This window comes from Ambystoma mexicanum, chromosome 12, assembly GCF_040938575.1.
Source record: "Ambystoma mexicanum isolate Mex_15411 chromosome 12, UKY_AmexF1_1, whole genome shotgun sequence".
In the NCBI taxonomy this organism is placed as follows: domain Eukaryota; kingdom Metazoa; phylum Chordata; class Amphibia; order Caudata; family Ambystomatidae; genus Ambystoma; species Ambystoma mexicanum.
In genome coordinates this window covers 65,246,725-65,267,643 of record NC_090936.1, presented here as the reverse complement: position 1 = coordinate 65,267,643, position 20,919 = coordinate 65,246,725, and the positions used below count along the sequence as shown (strand labels likewise).

The window sequence follows — 20,919 nt, the reverse complement described above, 5'->3', positions numbered from 1 at the left end:
GTGTGCCTAGCCTCCCATTGACCCCCTACCAGCACTGTGCTGCAAGTCTGTGAGACTGCTGTTTTTAACTAGGGTTGTATTCAGTGACTACTATGCCAGGACGGCGTACAGCAAGAAGCAGTTGGCCTGCCCCAGGCATCAGTGTGCCATTTGTGCGGTGTTTCTCTGGCCAATTGCCATGGTGCTAATTTCCTAAGAAATATCGGGGGCAAATGTCTGCATGCTCAATAGAGTAGCTAGCTGTGTACAAGTCCCCACTCCTAATCTTCCCTTGTCAATAATGTATTGTGAACGTTTTTTTTAAAGCAATACACAATAAAAAATAATTGTATACTAGCGCCTGACACCTTATTTTCCGGCACATGCTTTTTGCGTCTAATACATACTTCTACCTGGTACTATTAGATTATGCTGAATACTTAACGTTTGTCCTCCTTTTTAAGCAAACTCAGTTTTACCAGATTAGGCAACTGAGATTTAGGCAGGTGGCTTTATTTGGTCATTACCATCATAATGGCTGCACGTGAAACCTATGTGTGCTTATTGAACAATTTCATTGTATCTAATAGATTTACACTTCAAAATATAATTGTGGAAAGTTGACGAGCCTGTGTCGTGACCTTATTGTACAGAGTCGTTTTAACGGCACAGTGCAACATGTGCACTAGCCATTGGCTGGTGACATTTTCCTCTTGGCGACTAAGAAATGGTTTGCTGATTTTTTGCCCCCTGTTGAAGTGATGGGGCAACATTGTGGTTGCGTAACCTCATTCATTTCAGTCATTTAGGAGAACCTCTGTCTGTTCAGGACATGGCACATTACGAGCATTTGGGGTCTGTTTCGGGATCTTTCTGTGCTTTGTACATATTGAGTAACTTGAGTCCAGGCCTGGTCTGCCTGCGACATGAGAAAGCAAAGTCCCATGGAAATCCTCGTGGATGAAAATAACTTGTAAACATCCAGTTCTGGAAATCCTGAAGCATGGCTAGGCCGGATGGGATTTCCCCGTGGCTGCATTCCAGTGCTCTCAGCCCCTTCAGCCTGTCAGCTGCTTGCTCTAAACTCCAGCTCCCGCTGCCTAATGTGCTGCAGATGTACTCCAGTGTTTACACAGCACACACACACTTGCGTGTTGTAACACTTGCTGTAACCAAGCCTGTTGTGCATACACGAGCTTGCCATTAGTTCTGTTGGCTCATCAGCGGAGATTGTTGATACCGAAGTTAACAATTTCCAAGGATTTTATAGTGATTTTTCGCCAATTAAGACCGTATATGCATATAGGGATTTTGAAAAGAGGAAACCTGCAGTCCAGTCATAGAACGGTATTTGGGGCTGTTCTAAATAAGTTTCGCGTGGTGGTCTTTAAAACAAAAAAAAGTATTGCACTTAATTTTTAGGCTAACCATTAACGTAATCGGGGAAATTGCACATTTCTAGTAAAATGACATTAATCTTTTGAACAATTGCTGTCTTTTAAACGATTGTTGTAGTTGCATTAACATGACCAAACAGATCTAACATTTAAGAGCTGATGCACACAATTATTTTACAAGTATATAAAGTTGTGCAATTTATATATATTTTTCATAATTTCATGTAAGGGTCAGCCACTTTCTATGATACTGGGTTGGTCGGCTTAAATTGTTTGACTTGGGTTGGTAATGAGCATGCAATGAATGTTGTCTGTTCGTGCTTTCTTCTACTTAATTGTTGTCCTGTCAAAGGGATATCCATGCTATATTTCCCTTTAGTGTGCTTCCGTTCTGTTATGAAAGCCACACACTGCTGTTTGACTGGATTTCTGGGTTTCACCCTTCATTTCCATGTACTTGTTTCTGGTCACTTAAGTACAAAATTCAGTGACACTTAAAGACTGGCAAATATTTTGCACTTCCTTTCAAAATAATTCCTGGCATATACCCTTTTACTCATTCTTGCCATTTTCACATTTCAAGGATTACTTTCTTTTTTGCACTCAACAATTTGGGATTATTTGGCTAAGATCAGTGTTACGTCCATGGTTGTGTTCGCTCTTGCGAAGATGTCAAGGGTTGTGCAGGCCAACTGAAATGAAGGGTGCAACCCAGGAAACCATTCTAATTCAGTGTGCAACTTTCATCATCTTCTAATTGAAGCTAACAAATCACTCGTGCAACCCTAAATATAGCAGCCAAGTAGTCGAGATTTTCTCAATGATCACAATCCGAGCCTCCGAAAACTGGGTTACTCCGGATCTCGTGATATCCGTGCTGTCTCTGGACTGATCAGAGCAGACTGGTGTGTTGAATAAGATCTGAAGACTCAATTAAGTGAGTTAATTTAATGCAGGGATCAAAATTGAGATTAGATGAGCAGCAGCTAAAAGCAGCTCCTTGAGTATTCAGTATTAACCAGTGACCAGGAGCCTACGCGGGTCAACGAGGAGCTAGAACAAAGAGGAGCTACTGCAAATCCAATCTAACAGTCACATAAGATGCAATCGCTTTGTGATCTATGACCGCTTATGCATTAAATGTTGTGTAGATGTGTCCTAATGCTCATTTATCGATTGCCCCAAAGGCAGAGAGTTAAATCCACATAGGTGTGTTTGTTGAGCATCAATTTTCCTTGGTAGCCAAAAGTAGCTCCTGGTAGCTGTTGGTGTTAAGCTAACAAGGCTCCTCTAGGCTGCAAGCAGGAGCTAAATGACCCCCAGCTCCCTTCAATTTCGAACCCTGTAATGCACAGTAACTAACCATGTGAAAAAGCTTTCCAAACGAACTTGTGTGTTTAGATCAAAGTTAATTTGCAATATCGGGGTTGTCAACATGTTTTGCACACCCCATCGCTTTTTTTCAAGACCGTACATTATATTCACTTTATGTGCAGATGAAGAAACCAGGGCCTATGGTATATTTGTTTATACTAGGAGCCCTCTATGAAGTATATTTAATGTGGATTTAATCGACAGTCTTGAAAAAGTGCTGTGGGAGCACACAACATGTTGACCCACTGATATTGTGAATACACATTGTAATCAAAATGAATAAGGCAGAAGTAGTTTTGGAAGTTTAATCAATGGTTATTTATCACTGGATTACTTTGCTTTACGTTTGCTTAGTTAACTGGGTCATCGGGTCTTATTGAACATAATCCAATTGAAAATTAGCATTGATCCATTTGCAAATACGCCAATTAAAAATAAGTAACTATACTCTGGAGATTGTTAAACTGAGAAATGCCGATATTTGTTTCATGCTCGTTATGGACCTATTCAGTCAAACAAAATTGAAATGGACCAATAAGCTCAGCATCGTAAACGTGGGATGGTGCCTAAAGGAACGAATCCTTCAAATAATACAACTCCTCTTACTGGAGTACTTTGCTAGAGTGCAGCTGTACATTCTTGCACCATAATGGAGGACTGTGTTTGGTGCGCAGTCCTGTGGTTAGAGACGCAGATGGCAGAGTTGCAAGTGTAAAGGCAAGTTAACTGTCATTTCTATTCATTATTCACAGGTAATTTCTAAATGTTTTTCTTCATTAGTTAATCTCCTGCTGTGGTCCGTCTTTGGTCCTCCCACAGGGGAGGCCTTGATCAGCAGCAACCTGCCTGCTTGCCGTGGCCCTGAGCCAAGTGCAGGGCAGTGCAGGGCAGTGCAGGGCAGTGCAGGGCAGTGCAGGGCAGTGCAGGGCAGTGCAGGGCAGGGCAGGGCAGTGCAGGACACGTGGACCTTGATTAATTGGTCGGGCAGAAGAGGTTGGGCTCCAGGCTTTGGCTCCTGGAGTATTTAGGAAGCCTTTCATTCATGGTCATATCTGTTTGCTAATTGTTTTCAAATGTGAGAAGTACATTTCATTTAAAGGTGGGTCGCAGGTTTTCGCTGCATTCTCCAACTAAGTCAAGGTAAGTGCTATGCAGACAAGTGCATCATTTAACTGATGGTCTCTTTGCACACATTTCGACTACCGTTTTTCAGCAGGGTAACCTTCCCAACCAAACTCTAGGATATTTAAACACTGTTCATTAAGCCCAAAACACACCAGCTGCTTTGTAAAGATTTGCGCGTAGTTTTTTAAAATATTTTTGGTAAATTTCGAAGTAGTAAACAAGAAAATCTTGAAAACACGAATGTAAGATGTTATTTGAATCTGATTCATAAATTGCATGATCCTCTCCCCTCCGCAGTTCTCGACGTTCAGACAGAAAGTGTCTGTAGTAAACGAAGGGTGGGCCCGTTCCTCGAGATTTTATCTCCAGGAGCTGGTGGTGGGAGGTCTACCCCGCGACCCTGGTACCGTTGTCATGCTTGTAAGCAACAGTACTTGCCTGCTTGGTAAGGGCCACGTTGCTGGCGTAAACTGGTTACTGCGCATAAATCATTGATAGGCGTTTGGAGCTCCTGGCTGTGCAGTGGAATTAAAATGAGTGCTTTTGCTGATTGGCAGTTTGATACCTCATCCTGACAAATGACACGTTGAATCCTTTGTGTCTCCTGCCTATTGTTGCTCGCTAGTTTCAATTCATTACGGGGTATCTGATGTCTAGAAACACGGCTGCTGGGTTTGCGTTTCATGCCACAGCAGAGAGCCTGAACTATGAACAAGTATATACTATTTAGGTTTTTCCGGCATTACAGGATAGTCTTCCTGAATCGAAACAGCTTTTTTTCGTAGTGACTTTACAGCTGTACATCTCCTAATTTGGTTGACACAATTTCAGGAGTGTCTTCCTATGATCTAGGAAATGTAACTGCTTTTTCCCCTAGCCGTTATACAAGCTAAATGTCCTGTTGGTTGATGTTTTGTTAAGCATTGTATAGTTTAAAGCTAAACTTGAATAATGGCCCCTGAACTCAGGTAGCGTTACTTCATTCTGGCTCCCTTTCTGATACGTTTGTTTTGCACACTAATTGGTGATTTCCCCCGTTCAGGTGAAATTACTGTGTCAGTGCATATGTTTTTCTAAGATTGACACGGGTCCCTGAAAATGCATCAATGACATGGCGCACGCACAACCTTGGTAGTGGCAATCGTAACACTGAAGTAATACTACAAATATGAACGGCATGGGTTTAGTTTGCCTTTTCCGGCGCTAACGTGCTGCTGGCCTAGGGCTTAAGTATTCGCTTTTACTTGTTTCTGCAATGCCTTAGCGGTTCTACAGCAAAAGCAGAATGAGCCAAGTCCCACATGTGGCAGCGCCACCCAGCAGCTAGCAGTTCACCCCCAGTTCAGAGCCACATGAGCACGTCATTGTGGGTATGCAAATGAGCCCAAAAAATTGTAGTTGTTACAGGGCAGTCCTGTTTTATACCTAGCTTAAGCAACCTAAGGGAGAAGTTTCTGAAGGCTCCAGTAGATGAGTCAGTGCGTATTGTAGTCTGGCAGAACCCTTGTTAAGCTATGTCTTTTGTGTACAAGGTGCTCATCCTGTGTTCACGTGTCTTGGACCATTCAGCCCCGTTTCCAGTAAAAGGTGTGCATCATGTACTAGCCCTCTACAGGTGCAAGTTCCACCACCTCGAAGGGTGAATTGAAGTTGAAAAGTTATTTTTTTTTCTCTTTGGGAGTCACTGTTTTCTTTCTACTTGCTGGGATGATTTTGGCCATTCCGTTGACGGAATCATGCAGGATGTCAAAATTGAGTGGGATGTCTGTGTGTGAGTAAATTATGTGATGGCAATAACGCAACCTTGATCAAAGAAATGCATTAAGTGAAGTGTTGCGTGCTTTCCGTATGTCTTGTATAAAGTTAATGTTTTTTCCATCCAACCCTTTTTATTTCGATGTTTGCCACACCTCGTGTATACTCTTAAATTCTACATAACTAATCTTGGAGTCATGTAGTTCCATGGTGTGTTATAATCCTGTTAATCCCAGAATTAAATGGCTGGACACTGCCTAAAAATCTAATCATAACTGTGGGCTCTTTCAGATAGTTTTGTTGTAAATATGTGGATTTCCTTGCTGTATTGAACTCGAGCCATTTATTAAATGTGTTCTTTATCCCCAATTTGAAGCGGTTCTCAATTGACATGGCAAGGGAGCATCTGTTTTTCTCATCTGCATGGTGATTGAAATTGTGCCTAGCTAATCTGGGCAGTATTCTGTGCACTTACTTGTTTTGGTGCACGGTTGGTGTGGCTTGCCGTTTTATAGGAGTGTCTCATGTAGCGCCTTATAGTGCCATGGCTGCAATAGCTCAAGAGTTAGCACTTCTATGTATTTTACACAAGGCCTCCATTTCCAGCGCCATAAACGAAGGGTCTGCGAATGTTCTGTTATTAGCAATATGACTTCTGAAGAAATGTGCACCTTTCTAAGCCTTTCAGGTTACTATACTGTGGGCAATCTGTCCTTTGACTGGAATGCGTTGGGTCTTGAAACAAGCATAACGGGATGTCTGGAAAGGTATGTTGGCAGGTTTCTTACCGGTAAGATACTGAGTTAATATGAAGGCACTAAGTATTCATCCTATCTTTGTAAAGACTGCGTAAGTATCTACAATCTAATACTAGTAACCAGACACCTTCTACATTGAAGAACAATGAAGCTGTTTGGCCACGTTTAATTGCCAGAAAGAACAGGGCTCCTGTACCAAGGGTCCAGTTGCACAAACTCTTAAAAATTTTTTTAAAAATACCGTTTTAAAGTTGCACATTTTTACTTTTATTCTTTCTCTAATCTGCAGACCTAGAACATTATTTGTTTATCCTAGTACCTTTACTGGTTTTCTGATTTCCATTCCTGCATTAACCTTTTTTCCCCTTCTCTCCAAGTAGGAATGTGCTTTGAAAAAAGCATACGTGTCACAATTGTGTGGCACATTACGGTATAATAGAGCATGTTTTACTGGCCCGATCTATGTAAGGGATTTCCGCTTAGAAGATTGGCTCAGAGGGAATGTGGAAATATTAGGAAAACGTGTCAAGCAACATTAGTTGACACATTTCTGTCACTTGGTTAACAGATTCCCGCCAGTAGAAAAGAACAAAGGGGCAAGCTGACTGGTGAACACAAGATTGGGGGCAATTTCGAGAGCAAAGGAGTCGTACAACATGCTCTGATTATGCCAGACCAGTGCAACCTCAAAAGTTAAATCCATACTGGAATATTTTTGGTCAAGGAGTAGAGTCTAGATAGTTGCACATGTCAACGATGATGGCTCAGTCATACTTTATTCGGCTTTCACCACCTACAACAATAAAATCGATATAAGGTAAAATGCAATAAAGTACAACTACACAAAAGTGCGTGCCAGTTTCAAAATTTACCCTTAGCTGAGGTTGATGCTGAGGCTGATAATTCCTACCTGGACATTATATTCACACAGATCAGATAAAAAACTCCTCTCGGGTACACAACACGACTAAATTCCTGGCCTCTGAGACTGATCTGATGTTATAAATGAAGTGACGGCGCAACCACCGTCTCCTTAAATCCAAAAGAATCTTAAAGTATCAAAAAGTGGGGGGTAAGTTCTCAGTGGCCCCATGATCACAAGCGCTGCTTTTTTTTTTTTCTTGAAAAGCAAAGACATTTGTTCCCTTAATGATAGTATATTTAGTCGAACCATAGCCACTACACGCCTATGGGCTGGTGATCGGATTGTGCTCACTGACATGCTGAAAGATATAGAGCTACAGGCGGTAGCTAAATTGAGCCCAATTTCGTTATACTGATCATGGCCTTTTCAAATTCCAAAACCATGCCTTTCTTTTTGAGCTGTTTGTAAATTGTGCTTGCCTTGCGTGATTTCTAAACCCCATTTTTTGCATATGGAGGCACAACTCTTGAACCAGGGATAGACGGCTAGAGTACCTTTTTGACATCCTTTTCCCCCAATGCATTTGTAATGTTGGGGTTTTCCAAGGAACCTGAGAATAATTTCCAGGAATCTTAACTCTACTCGCACACTAATACAGAGTGCTGATTTCTAAATGTAAAGCCGCCCCAGGAGCACTCAGGGCCCCAGGCCCAGTAGCTTCCTGAAGAACACGTGTTGGGTATGGTCCAGGGGACGAGAGTTCACACTACCCCAAATGTCACTGCTATAACGGACGGCTGAATGTACTTTGGCCTCCATAAACTGGATGCATTTGTCGAGCTGGTTCCTGCCAAGCTTGTAATAAAACCTTGAGACTGCCTAGACCCACCTGGAGATGGTTTCCCACCAGTTCGAGATGCGGCATCCAGGAACGTGCCTGAAAAACCACCACCAAGTAGCAGTAGGTACCCGCTACTTCGGTCTTTACCCCATTCATCGACCATAATACATTTGGGGTTACTACCAAAGGCTATTTTGGTCCTTGACTGGTTGAAATTTAGGCTGTTTTTTTCTTATAGTAGCTTGCTGTGTAGCTCAGGCTACGAACCAGTCCCTTTATTATTGGGTCCAGTACAATTGCATCATCTGCATATAAAGGGTGGGATACCTAACTCCATTTAGAGCTGGCGGCAGTAAGACTCCATCAGGGGTACAGGGATTAAAATCTGACAGAAACATGATAAAAATCCAGGGGGGCATTGGGCAGTCCTGTTTTACCCCTTTTATTAAGAACTCTGTGGAAGCCCCTTGACCTGGCTGGCAAACGGAAGCCCTGGTATCTGAGTAGAGGGCAATGATCAGCTCCAAAAGGGGTGGAGGAACTCCCAATTTTGGGAGTTTACTCCACACAGGAGTTCGATCTACAGTCTAATTCCTTCGTGAGATCTAAAAAGGCTGCTTAAACCAGGCCACCTCTTAGTACAACATACTTATTGACTATGAGTTTAAGAATGAAAGCATGATAGATGGTTGTAAAGCTTTCCTAAAACCTGCTTGCTAGTGAGGTATGTCATTGTCTACTGCCGAGGAAGAAAGCCTGACTGCTGGACAGCTGGCAGAAATCTGGGAGACACGGTCGAGCAGGGATATAGGGTTGTTGCAGTGAGGATCGGCATGTGATCCCTAAGGTATAATTATGCTCCTATTCCAAGTGGCAGGAAGAACCAAAGTGCGTGCAATCACATTAAATCATTTCTGCAAGATGGGGGTGGGTGGGGGGGGTCCACCAACCTAGGACCTATTTATAAATGTCTGACCTAGTGCCATCGGGCCCGGAGCCTTACCAGACTTACTGCTGTTGATGGCGCACACAATCTCTTGGATTGAAAAAATAATCCTGCAATTTAAACCGCTCATTTTCCAGACTGTAGTTGAAACCACTGCTTCCGCTTTGTACAGGATTGCCCTGTAATGAGACTACCACTCTGCTATTGAAATTGAACTACTATCCACTTGTCCATGAAACCCACAGGCTGCGATGTTCCAAAATCCCTTTACATAGTTTTTCCTTAATAGCCTTGTCCAAAATGTCCCATATCGTTTCTTCACATGTTTTTTTTTTTGTGTACTTATTTGAGGTAATACAGATGATTCTCTGTCAAATTGTTATACCTAGATGCGACCCACAATTCGAATTTAGCACTTCCACACTCCATCAACCCAGTGACATGCTTATAGTTGTTTGTATGACGACCAGAATGGAAACTAGTATCCCGTCAACGGCTACCAGCAATAAGAGAAATAAAATCCTCGTAAACCAGCATAGTCTTCCCTGGGTCATTGCTCTGGGCCTTGGTGAGAAAATCTTGCCTACTTGGCTCTTCCTCTGCTAAGATGTAATTTTAGTACGCCAGAGGCTTTAGATGTTTTTTCAGTGTCAACAGACATGTTGGGTTTGTGTGAGCAGAGTTCCATAAAAGAACCAACGGCTTGTGGTTGCTTTCAGGGTGCTCACATACCTTTAAAATCTGATACCTGCTTGAGAGACTAGCAATCCACCAAGCAATAATCGATTAAAGAGGCACTGGTGCCAGACCTGCAAGAGGCCTTAGGAGGGTTATCACCAGGACACCACCTGTTCAGCTCTACCAAAGATGAGGGAAGTAAAAAAGAGTTAAGTATGATCCCACACGGGTCTGCTGTTGGTAGGCACTAGTTCCTCTTCGGGATACCACAGGGATAACATAACGATTGGGTTATCAGCAAGTTTGCTAACCACCCATTCAGTACAAGAACATTTTTCATTTCTCCTTTGGGTTAGGTAGCCATCAACAATAAGGAGCTTGCAATCGGCACCACCGCAGTTGGCGCTTGAAAAACGACTAGTTTGTTCGGTGGGGCCATCAATGGACATTGGATATCAGTTTAGAGAACTTGCATTGGGGTTGCCAGGCCCTTTCTCGGTCAACTGGACCCCTTGCGGGTTGCTGCTCTTGTGAATACCCAGAATCATAAAATGTGTTAACAAGCTGGCAATCTTCTTCCAACCAGGTCTCCTGCAAACATAGCACATTGTGAGCTTTTAACCTGTTTATCCAGTCCAGTTCTCCTAATTTGCTTTGAGCAACAGCCACATTCCAACTCAACAGTTTAAGTCGTGCAGCTGGGGACCGCATCAAAGCGGTTGCGTCCACCTGAGTCTGCAACCTAGATGAGTATGAGGCTGAGGGGTGTCTACTGTAATCGCAAACTGCTTTGTTCCCACAATACCTAAAGCTGTGATATAGGAATGATCGGCGGACTACAAGCATGCACCTTTTTCTGGGCTTGTTTAGACAAATGGAAGGTTAAAGCGGATGGCCAGGGCCGTCTGTGCTCTAATTCCTCCCTGGTCAGATCTATGATAGGCCGAATTATATCCAAAGCTGCTACCGTAGGGACCGCCTCGGACCGACCAATCTCTGACCTGGCGTCCTCCTGAACTTCTATTCCTTTGCTTTGCAGAGCTACCCAGCAGTTTAAAATCCATGAGCCAAAGTACTCGTTAGAAAAACGGAAACAAACATTACAGCTTTTACAATACATACAATCAGATAAAATGCGCACACTTAAACAGTTGGAAAGAAATGTCATGTACTCCCAAAACATAAGACATGGCTTTGACTAAAAATCTTTTCTAAGAGTTCTTGTTGCTGTGTGTTAAACCCTTGAAACACAGTAACCAATTTCTTTCTCGCTAGCCAATAAGAGGGTCTTCGCTATGTGGAAATGAGGAAACCATCCTCGCAACAAATTTGCTCACGGTCTTGTGGACACTGCTAGAGCCCGCTTTCGGTGCCAGCTGCTCAAAGGTAGAATTGTTAATGGGTACACGGCATCCATCCAGGTTTGTGGGTATGACCTCATTCCTCCCCCTCCACCCCCCCATGGGCTACGAGCTACAATGTGAGATCTGCTTCTCAATGTTGACGTGCACAGGAGGCGCTTGATGCAGTGCAGAGGTAATCTTGGCCTCTGGGAGAATTTCATTTACTCTGCCGGGGGCCATAGAACCCTCCAGCTCCTTGTGGCTCCCCGGCTTGACAGCTGAACTGACTAGAGTGCGACCTTCAGTCTGACTAGACATCTTGTTGAACGTCATAGCCGGTGTGAATGCTGTATTGTGTGAACTGGGAAGTTTCCCTGGAATTGATACTAAAGATCCTTTGATGTCAAGGCATTTATCAAACCTCTCGGTGTTCTTTGTTCTTAGATCGTAGAGCATATGCAGAGTTGCTTACTTCAGAATAAGCAACCGATAAGCGGTTTACACAATCCACTAGAAACCGCGAGCTGCCCATCGCACACTCCTGCTCGCTTGAAGATGTCCCTTGAATCGATAATCGGGTCTGAGGAGGGAACTGGCAGGGGGGATCGCGGGGGCCAACATGTTCGTCCATGGGCTGACCAGGGGATGGACAAGATGGAACAGATTTGGGGGTGGGTGAGGATTGATCTCGTAACAACCATCTGTCCCTGACCCTCCCCAAACCCCCTCCTTGGGGGTGACTGGTGCGTGTGGGTGGACAGAACATCCACAATGACGTTGTGAACAGCAAGGATGGATGAAAAGACTCTTGCACCGATGGGACTGTCGGATCGGACATGGGTGCATACTGGTGTACAGTAGGGCTTAAAACTGGTATCTTTAAAAACCTCCAGGTGCGTGTTTCTGTCGGTACACAATCAAACACTAGAAATAGTAAGCACAATATATCAGCTTTTCGTAGTAGGAATGGATGCACAGGACCCATTAGTTCACCACCTTAAGTAATTCTTGGGCCTTATAATTGCGTTTTAGGGCAAGTACTAACATGTTTCAGAAGTGCTTATAAAGATATGTTTGGTATAGAATAGTAAAGTGATCATGTCATCTACTGCATATGCAAAATAGCACTAATTCAGGGCAAAAAAAGGAAGTTGTGTGACCGCTTAAATGACATTAAATCGAAAATGTTGCGCATTCAACCACTAGCCATTTAACTACATGCTATGCTTCGTCGCCTCTAGATATTGCCGCTGCAATAAAACTGCTCTGATTTGAGCTGTTCTCCCCCATGTCCTACAGCCAGGCTTGCCAAAAACGTATCACATTTGGGAAACACCCATCCCTACTTTGACAACCATATGCCCGCCACTCATCCCAATTGTTGGTTTTTTTCTCTCTGCGATTTCAGTCATTCTTTTGTCTAGTTTATCTTTCCCATCGCCTCGCCCTCTTCCTTTTATATGACCTCACCCTGATAAAGCCGGGCACGGTAACCCCACTACAAAGTTGATGAGTGTATTACAAATATTGGATTCCACAACATTAACATTGGCACAAAGAACACCTGGTTCACAGATTCTCAACCTCTCCTTCTATGGACTTTGATAAAGGACCGCTTGTATGTGTTTCCAGAATTGTTTACTCCTATTGGCTAAGTGGTTGCTGGTGGTTTTCTTTTCTTTTATGCAAGTATGTTTTCTCAGAATAGACCCGCCACCATGAACTGCCAGCCGTGGTTACCTTCCATTGGTCTAAAAAATCTAGAAAGCCAGCAACGTCCCTTGCACATCTTTATAATCCCGATGCCAGAGATGTTTACTTTATCCTTCACATCCTCTAATCCTACAGGACGATATAAGGTTAAAGGGTTCTGTATGAGAGGCTGTCTATTCATTTCAACATGTCATTTTGCCCATGACAAGCCATGAGGGAAAGCCAGCATTCAGTTTTGAAGGCATGTAATGTGGACCTGAACACTCTGTAATTGACACATTTACCGTCAATGTTTGATTGATGCAGCTGAAGGCTATCGCTCATCTAGGGAAGACTAAGCCTGAAATACATGGATGGAGTTGGGTGCGTGCTCATTGGGCACGATTGCTGTTTTCCACTCTAGTTTTCCACTCTCTTCGGCTATCCTCCATTTTATACCTATGATCTAGAAGTGAACCCATGGCTTCCCGCACAAGGGAGGTTTTGTTCATCCACTTTATTTTTTAAAATAACTTGGTCTGAAGTGTGTACTCTAGCCTGAACGGCTCTTTTAGCTGAGAATGGTAAATAAAAAGCAGTCTCCAATGTGAGAGGCTTTGTGTGTGGGTGTCTGTCGGTGCAGTCAAACTAAAGTTGTGACTCCATTCAGAGCACCTTCACACAGACATGTTGTACTTTCCATAGCACTGTATCTCGCGCCTTCCCCCACGTTGGAAGTAAACCCTGGTTGCTGGCAAGAGCCCTTCTGTCTACACGTACATTACACAGCAAGCCAGGACAATGTAGTCTTTGAGAGCTTGAGTTCGGTGTTGATTTTTAGCTAATCGGAAAACGAGGATTGAAAGCATTTGTGACCGTTGGTAAAGCTAATCAGTTAGGTTGTCCAATTTTAATCGACATTTGGGGCATGACCCCGCTAAAACGTTTCAAAAAGGAAGATAATGTAATTTACCTAAAACATGGCTGTAGACCCTCCTGGGTGGAAGAAATGGCATAGAACAGGCTATGTGACCCATGTTCGTTCTCAGTAGAGGGGCTCCCACACTCCTTTTCAATTATGTCATTCACCTAATTACTAATCAAAAGCAATTGGATTTTAGAGGAACTGCACTGTTTCTTCTATAGAGAGTGTGCTGCTAGATACAGGTTTGCTAATAAGATAATAGTTCTGTTTTAATGTTAAACTCGAGTAATTTAGTGGTAAACCATTTTTGTGAAGTACTTTAGTTTGGAATTTGACATTTTTGCAGTTGCTTATATTTCTAAAGTCAGTCGGCAAACTTCAAGATTAGAGCAACACGAGCATTTATATAGTTCACACGGTACACGCGTTGTCGCTTAATTTTAACTAAATAGAATTCCCTTCACTAGAGAGGATGAAATGCTGAGAAGCTCTGCCTGGCATTCAGGCCTTTAATCTGAGAGTTAGTGACACTCCTTTCTACGGCAATTTCAATCATTGAGTTAGTTACCCTGGGACCAGTGATAGTTCCACAAAGCCAAGTCCAAAGTGATACTGAAGAATCCTCAGCCGTGGTAATGTTCAAAGCAACCATAGAACTAGAGGAAGACTGGGTTTTTATTTAAGAGAGGCCTAGGACGATGCCCACGCACAATGTATTATCAAAAACAGAAGGGTCCTAGCTCCTCTCATCACTGCTCCCTTAGGAGTAAAAATTCTACTATTTGGAAACCTTGCTTTTGCACCCCCTCAGTTGCAACAAATTACACTGGCATCCGAGGTTACACAAATATAAAAATATTATCCTTTATTACAAAATTACATGTTATAAAAATCCATTTAATTTTCTTATCTTAAAAATGGCATACCAACCACAATAATCACAATGTATTCGAGCAGAAACAATCGATCACTAAATGCAAAACTAATGAAAAAAAGAGTGAGAAAGAAGTGCTCCTAAATTTCCACGTGTGCGTGAAAAAACTACCGCCACCAAAACTAAGAAAACATGAGGAAAGCAAAGCACAACGGCTACGATTACAAATACTGCTCTATTGTGGTGGTTATTGCACAACTAAAACAATGACATCCAATTTCATGATAGACAGCACAAATGACATAAACAAATATTTATATAAAAAACATTAGCATCCTGGATTGACCCACAGTACTGATGTTTAAATTGGATCTCCTTGGTAATTAATCATTTTCTATTGCTAATTCTGGATCCAGAGTGACTCTCAATGTCTTATTATAGCTGCGACATCTTTCTCACAGAAAAAAACCCGACATGTTTCATTCCCATTCTCCTACAGGAGAGTTGTTACCGGGAAATTCTTCAGGGGTGATGTGCTATGACCAACAATTGGCATTACAATCGTTTACAGACTTCAAAGATTGACCATGCAATTTAATGCAAATGAGGGGTGGCTGTATTTAGAGGAGAGCTTTTATCTTTGTCTAACGCCAACCTACACAGCAGAAAGGGAGAGAAACAAAAAACAACCGAATAAATCAGTCAGATATTGTTTATATGACCACTAATTTTAGTAGTTAGTAGGTCTATAAATACCTTGAAGGGTTCACTCGCCGTCAACTGATAAATAGTTGTTGGAGTACAAGAAACGTCTGCGTGTGAAGGAGTAAAATCCCCGGGAAAAAAGTGGGTAGGCAAAACCTCATGAATGGCAAAGTAGTGACAACACGGTATAATCTACTGACAGTTGTGAGATTTTAAAGTTTTTAAAGCATTATGAGAATATTCTTAGTCAATTCCTAAGACTTAAACCTCTCTAAATCAAGTTTTTTTAAAATAAACTAAATTGTATGTTGACAACGCGTGCCTGTTAAAGGAACGCTCTATGACCCCAGAGTGAAATGGCAAGGTCCATTGATTAAAGACCAGGCACATCCTGTCAACTTTTATCCATATTGTATATTCATCTATACATGTATGGTGACACTGACATTCTGGTCCTGTTATATTGGAATGGCTTGCGCGATATGATTTGATTGACATTATGGAACTCGACTGACCTTAAGCTGGGACCGTTAGATCTCGGGTGTCAATAGTGGCTGGGACGCGAATTAACGCCATGCCGATCTAGTAAAACTCGAAGGTAACAAGACCTCTCCCACACAATTTGCTTAATTCTGTGTACACCTAAATCAAAGTAAACAAACAAGGGAGAAAAGGACGACAAATATTGAGAGAAAGCACAAACAGTAATGTGTGGCAAACCCCCTTCCGTTTTAGTGCGTGCAGGACTCACTTGTAGTTATTCGTATTCCGCTTAAAATCAGGTAGCGTTCTCCTGTCCACAATAGCCCCTCGCGCTGGTTTTAGGTTACCTTTAGACGTTGCTGCGCTACTGAGTAAGAAGGCAGCTGAATACCGGTAAAACGCGGAACGCCCACACGGTGCGGTCATAGAAATCGACGACGGCAAAAATAACAGTATCTGCAAGTGAAAAACTGCGGGCCATATTGTAACTGGAAATGGGTTATGCTCGAAAGTGTTAGCCACATTGCGGGTTTTAGATGGAAACCATTCACTGCTATGTGACATCAGAACTAGTGAGTTATTTCAATAATCCGATTCACTTGGTAAACAGCCCAGCCCGTGCATGATCGTTTCTAAAGCAGGCTGAACAAATTGGTTGATAATGTTCGAAGCAACGCCACATAACCCTGTGTTTCAGTGTAACACACTGCAGTGGCTCAAAATAATGCATATTAGTGGCTCTGGATTATCAGGGATTTAGTGTTATTAACGTATTCTAATCATTTTTCAGTATCCAAGGTTGAGCATTATGAGTTACTCGCTGACATCCCTTGCGGCATGTCACCAGCATTGCCAACGGATTAGTATAATTAGGCACTCCTTAACACAGATCAGTGTGCCTAGAGAGTCAGAAATTGCATTACCAAGGCATTGGCAGCTAGCATGACTAGTTGGAGCAGGCAGGATGGCTAGTTCGTATATAAATTAGTACACCCCCCCCCCCCTTTGCTGGTTATCGAGGTGCAGAGTAGCACACCTTTTACTGTAATGGGAAATAAGTAACATCATTGCAGAGATTTTCTTTATTACCGGCACTGTCCTACACCGCCATTGCTTACTGTACCTATTCGGCAACTTTCATTTCTCTCAATTTGAAAATATTCAATACATGGTTAAGGGACTTTTAAAAACGAAACAACGCAAATACTTCCTCAGGTAAGCACTCAGAAGTCGTACCTGGCGATATAGGGGAGTGAGAGAAGAGGGCTTTCAGTGTCCAGTCACAGTGAAGCAAAGCTTGAGAGAAATTCAGGCTGATTTGAAAGCCGTCCAAGGGTATGTGGGGAAGCCAGGTGGAGTAGAACAGAAGAAAATCATGGAGAGCAAGCAGGAGCCCTGCTGTCTAAGAACCCCAAAGAGAGTGAGCACTGCTAAACCGAAAAGGGGATGGGGGTGCAAAAGGAGAGGTACTGCTGGTCAGAGGGCTCGCCACGCAATCTGCAAACTAATTCCGATGTCGTTTCCTCGCACAAAAACCTTGATCAGGTCTTCATGGGCAAATGCAGTCCTGTATTTCCTGGAACAATAACTTGTATCCACTCTCCAGGCACAATATTAATTAACCCCCCTGAAATACAATACCATTTTATAATCCTACAGACCTTATTAGCTGTGTATGTGTATATATTGGTTCTCTTGGGTGGCCAATGTTCTACTATGTGCATGTGAGATCAGGGGAAACCCATGTTGAAACAACAATTGAAACCAGTCACGCAGTTGTAGGCTTTGATTGGTCCTCGAGTATTAGACGCCCATTAGAATGGCCTATAAAATATATACTACTTTGCTTGCATATTTTCATATACTGCACGGCTTTGTTTTTAAACACCTTTAAGGCCCGAGCAAAAGGTGTCTCAACTGCTTGTTTACAGGTGGGCTTTTCACAGTGCCCATATGGGAGCCTGTTTGGGGGCCAAGTGTCCTGTCGTTTTGTACTGCTAATCTGGCTCTGATCATAGTCCGTAGTTCCACTTGATCTGACATTTGAGTTTAGCCAATGCTTGCTGACCCGTACAGGGTCATACAGACTTTGTCTGCTGTAAGGCAGAACAGTTAGTTGACCTGGATTACACAGACCTCTGTTCTGGAAAAATACGAGCAATGCCTTTGCTGAAAAATGTGAGCCAATGACTTTATCAAGCCAACAGTCCAACAAGCTACTTGAACAAAGGAGAGATCCTGCATTAGAAGAATTCTTACAAGTAAGACGTGTGGGATGAAATGCAAATCCATCCTAACGGAATCCCCCAGCCCCAAGTGATGAACCCACATGCAGGCTGGGATAATGCTATCCTCTGTGCCTTCGGTAGACTCAAGAATTCCCATATTCATATGCATAAGTAATCGTACTACTTGACCAAGTTGTTTAAAGCGTTCTCTTCACTAGCAATACCCTCTCATTAAAACAGTTTCAAAATGAGTTCAGGGACCAAGCGGTCTCCTTCGCGATACCTTCAAACCTTGCTACAACCACAGAAGGCTTTAGACTCGATCACTGCGCCTGCAGAATACGCCCCAGAGATGGGGGGCGTTAATTGCAGCTTGTGGCTTAATCCGCCTGACCCAGCGTAAGAGACACACTTTGACAACTGTTCTGTTAGTCTTGCTCTGGAGGTGCAAGTACTGTGCTTTGGGAATGTAGTGAGGTGCAGTGGAATGTGGTGAGGTCATAGTAGAATATGGTCTGTGTGGAGGCCACCAGGGGGCGCGGGCAGGATGGACGCCTGAACGTCGAGCTCCGCACCCAGCCCCGGGTGAATCACGATTTATCGGCGAAACGAGGGTCCCATATACTACGCGACCCCCCCCAAAAGACGTGGAAGCCTGTGGCCCCCACCTGGGTCCAACTTTGGTTCCGATCCGACGCTCCTGTGCGGAGTTACACGGACCAAGGCGATATCGGCTGCCCCTCCCCCACGACCTGGCGCGGAGTGGCGCAGGAGACAGCACGAGCCGCGCCGCCCACGAATAGGCCCGAGAGGGTGAGCCCGCGGCGCTTCCTCCCCTGGGCATCCTCCGACTTGAAGAAAACCGTCCACCCACACAGGGAACGCACGCCCGGCGCCTCTGGTGCCCGAGGCCCGGCCTGACCCGGAGAAAGGCGGCGTCCGTCGTAAACTGGCCGACACGAACCCCTCATGAACTGGAGAGAGAACTTGCTGAAATATCAGTTTGTTCCCAAAGAAAGGACCATGGCCGCCGGTAGCCCCACCGTCCCACCCCCGGATCTGGGGGCTATCCAGAACAACATCCAAACGATTCTGGAGGAGATACGAGGTATGAGGACAGACATGGGGGCCAAACTGGCCGACCTCACCACCAAGGTCGCCACCCTAGAAGACCGCGTGGAGGGCGTCGAGAATAACCAACTTTCGGCGACACTCCTCGAAACCCAAATGGACATGAGACTCCGAGACATGGAAAGGCGCGAGGAAGAGCTTCGGTTCAAGGTTGACGACATGGAAAATAGGGAGAGGAGGAACAACCTTCGAATCTTTGGCCTGATGGAATCTGAGGGCGAATCCGTACAAGGACTTGAAGGCAAAGTGCACGATATCGTGAGGATCGCCCTGGGAACGGAAGACGTGGGGGCGACCAACTTCGACAGGGTGCACCGAGCGGGGGGGGGAGGCAGAGGCCCACGCTCGGTTCTGGTTCGGCTGCACTACTACAGGGACAAGATCAGAATCCTGGAAAAGGCGAGACATCTTGGCACCATACAGTACGGTGATTCAAAGGTATCCATCTTCCAAGACCTCTCGGCCCTAACCCTGTCAATGAGGAGGAAATGCGGCACACTCACAAGATGGTTGCAGGGAAAAGGAGTCCGATATCGGTGGGGTCACCCCTTCTATTTGGAGTTTGAGTGGCTAGGTGAGAAACACCACCTGGTGTCGGAGGAGGACATACGAAGAGCCACGGACGATCTGGTGAACGACCAGGCGGGCCATTCGGGCGCCCAGGAGGGAGGACCACGGGACCCCCCTAGGGGTCCCGACGGCCCAGGAAATCACAGTGGGAAATCTAAGGTCAAGGGGGCCCGAAAGTTTCGGAAAACCAGACACCCGTCGATGAACCCGGAAAATCACACTGACTCATGAAAATGACGTTCGATTGGAAGGAGAGAAAATCATGAGGTGAGAGACGATTCAGGGTACGGACGCAGGAGGCCCCGGGCCCACGAACTGCCTTGAACGGACACCGCGGCGGTGTCGCGTTTGGCCCACCGGACCTTGGGTCGGCAGACCATTATGTTAAAAAGTTAACTGTTTATTTGTGTTGCCCCGCGTTTGGGTTTCTGGTTGTGGGTTGAGGGCCCGGGCGGGGTCTCTGGTTTTTGTCTCGGTTAAGTGCACCGAAGGCCTGCAGGGGCCGACCTGAATCGGACTTGCGATCTGGGACTCTCCAGACACACGAAAACCCCGGGGCTGGGGTTGGAGTCCTTGGTGGTTCGTTGACCGGCCCCAACACATGTTGGGGAGAGTGGACGGACGCCTCAAGGTACAAGGGTGGGGAGGGGGGAGGGAAGACACGGGGAGGGGGGTCAGTTGCAAGGGGGGAGGGGATGGGGGGGATAACGGGGTAGTTTGGGGGACTCAGGGGGAAATTCAGTTCAGACCGCAAGAATACGCTTGGCAAGGGGCACTAAAATTCAATCACCACGAGGGGTTCAGAATACGCACACGGTATGATGACAACGATTGAAGGGAAGGTGGGCACGTTAAATGTCAAGGGTCTAAACTCTCAAAATAAAAGATCCCTCACGGGCAACATGTTCCGAAAACAACACCTGACGGTCCTATTTCTACAGGAAACACATTATAAGCGCGGGAGGGAATCCAGAATCAAGGGGAAAGACATCGGTAGCAACTATTGGGCTTCACACCCGACCTCGAAGAAGGAGGGGGTGGGCATTCTCCTGGGAAGGGCTCTCCAACTAACGGGGGTGGAAACCAAGAGGGGGTTTGGGGGTCGATTTCTGGGTGTCAAGGGGCTTTGCGAGGGGCAGCGAGTTACTCTCGCCACCGTATACGCGCCCAACACGGGCCAGGTGGAGTTCCTCACACGGATCTTTGGTGTCATGGATGAATGGGCCGAGGGGGCCATGATTCTCGGGGGT

General features: G+C 44.6%; 1 protein-coding gene across 6 annotated transcripts in view; it reads left to right on the top strand.

Annotated features, from left to right (window-relative positions):
• Positions 1 to 20,919, top strand: part of ATP2B1 (ATPase plasma membrane Ca2+ transporting 1) — a 551,789-nt gene that overhangs the window by 2,240 nt on the left and 528,630 nt on the right. The gene's annotated exons all lie outside the window — the stretch shown is intronic.